This window comes from Perkinsus marinus (genome assembly GCF_000006405.1).
Source record: "Perkinsus marinus ATCC 50983 genomic scaffold scf_1104296963980, whole genome shotgun sequence".
In the NCBI taxonomy this organism is placed as follows: Eukaryota; Perkinsozoa; order Perkinsida; family Perkinsidae; genus Perkinsus; species Perkinsus marinus.
Window position 1 is genome coordinate 1 of NW_003204876.1, and position 1,948 is coordinate 1,948.

Below are 1,948 nucleotides of genomic sequence, written 5' to 3' on the forward strand. Positions count from 1 at the left end.
TAAAACACAACATATCAAGTGAAACCGCACAATGATGGAAAAATTAGTCTTAAACCTGCCACTTCATACACGATATTCGATGAACCTGAAGAAAAGAAGCAAAGGGATGAAAGGAAAGAACCAAGAAGACTGAAAGGAAGAAAGAAAGAGGAAAAAAATATAAACACCGTCACACCCAAGATAGCTCGTCTGATGCCTAACTAAGAGTGCTTGAGGGTTTCCAACAGGAAGTCTCAAGCACTCTGGGGGAACTTTCTCTGTACTTGGGTGTGTGGTCCGAAGGTGATCAGACTGGATCACTGCTTTAGCAACGACTTGACGTCTTGCTTTTCTCTTGAAATTCCGTCATCTGTCTTTCGGCTATCCGTGAACTTGCTCTCTTGGGAGACCTTCACTCCCGCGGCATGCGTTCTTCATCAAATCACACGAAAAGAAATTTCTAACAGCTGTGGGAATCAAACCCACGCCCTTGCGGACTGACGCCTGAAGCCAGCGCCTTAGACCACTCGGCCAAACTGACGATGAGTTCTTCAAGATTCATAGCCGAGGTGATGCATCGCTCTGCCAAACCAGAGGAGACAAAAATGGGTTGAACGGTTTCTGCGAGGTGCGATGGCACAATATCGATCAGAAGGTTTTGATCTTGCACTACCTCGCTTTTGAAAGGGTCTCGGTTCTTAATATAAGACCAGTCAGGTATATAGACTGACAGCTGTGGGGTTCGAACCCACGCCCTTTCGGACTGGCGCCTTAAGCCAGCGCCTTAGACCACTCGACCAAACTGTCGGTAAGTGATTCAAAAACTATAGCGGAGAAGATGCGTTACACTATAGGACATGACACAAAAACGGTTCCGAACCGTTTCCGCGGAATGCGTTCTTCATCAAATCACACGAAAAGAAATTTCTAATAGCTGTGGGATTCGAGCCCACACCCTTGCGGACTGACGCCTGAAGCCAGCGCCTTAGACCACTCGGACAAACTGTCGATGAGTACTTTAAGATTCATAGCCGAGGTGATGCATCGCTCTGCCAAACCAGAGGAGACAAAAATGGGTTGAACGGTTTCTGCGAGGTGCGATGGCACAATATCGATCAGAAGGTTTTGATCTTGCACTACCTCGCTTTTGAAAGGGTCTCGGTTCTTAATATAAGACCAGTCAGGTATATAGACTGACAGCTGTGGGGTTCGAACCCACGCCCTTTCGGACTGGCGCCTTAAGCCAGCGCCGTAAACCACTCGGCCAAACTGTCGGTAAGTGATTCAAAAACTATAGCGGAGAAGATGCGTTACACTATAGGACATGACACAAAAACGGTTCCGAACCGTTTCCGCGGAATGCGTTCTTCGTCAAATCACACGAAAAGAAATTTCTAATAGCTGTGGGATTCGAACCCACGCCCTTGCGGACTGACGCCTGAAGCCAGCGCCTTAGACCACTCGGACAAACTGTCGATGAGTACTTCAAGATTCATAGCCGAGGTGATGCATCGCTCTGCCAAACCAAAGGGCACAGAAATGGGTTGAACGGTATCTGCGAGTTGCGATGGCGCAATATCGATCAGAAGGTTTTGGTCTTGCACTACCTCGCTTCTGAAAAGGTCTCGGATTTTAATACAACACCAGTCAGGTATATAGACTGACAGCTGTGGGGTCCAAACCCACGCTCTTTCAGACTGGCGCCTTAAGCCAGAGCCTTAGACCACTCGGCCAAACTGTCGATGAATGTTTCAAGATTCATAGCCGAGGTGATGCATCGCTCTGCCAAACCAGAGGAGACAAAAATGGGTTGAACGGTTTCTGCGAGGTGCGATGGCACAATATCGATCAGAAGGTTTTGATCTTGCACTACCTCGCTTTTGAAAGGGTCTCGGTTCTTAATATAAGACCTGTCAGGTATATAGACTAACAGCTGTGGGATTTGAACCCACGCCCTTGCGGACTGACG

General features: G+C 47.9%; 6 non-coding genes across 6 annotated transcripts; all 6 read right to left on the reverse strand.

The window, feature by feature from the left end:
* Positions 1-440: 440 nt before the first annotated feature.
* Positions 441-520, reverse strand: Pmar_PMAR004346. The gene has a single exon. It is a non-coding gene; the product is annotated as a tRNA-Leu (tRNA).
* A 186-nt stretch (positions 521-706) lies between these two features.
* On the reverse strand, positions 707-786 carry Pmar_PMAR004347. Its single transcript has one exon. It is a non-coding gene; the product is annotated as a tRNA-Leu (tRNA).
* Positions 787-907: 121 nt separating this feature from the next.
* Pmar_PMAR004348 lies at positions 908-987 on the reverse strand. The gene has a single exon. It is a non-coding gene; the product is annotated as a tRNA-Leu (tRNA).
* A 186-nt stretch (positions 988-1,173) lies between these two features.
* On the reverse strand, positions 1,174-1,253 carry Pmar_PMAR004349. The gene has a single exon. It is a non-coding gene; the product is annotated as a tRNA-Leu (tRNA).
* A 121-nt stretch (positions 1,254-1,374) lies between these two features.
* Pmar_PMAR004350 lies at positions 1,375-1,454 on the reverse strand. Its single transcript has one exon. It is a non-coding gene; the product is annotated as a tRNA-Leu (tRNA).
* A 186-nt stretch (positions 1,455-1,640) lies between these two features.
* Positions 1,641-1,720, reverse strand: Pmar_PMAR004351. The gene has a single exon. It is a non-coding gene; the product is annotated as a tRNA-Leu (tRNA).
* Positions 1,721-1,948: the final 228 nt, after the last annotated feature.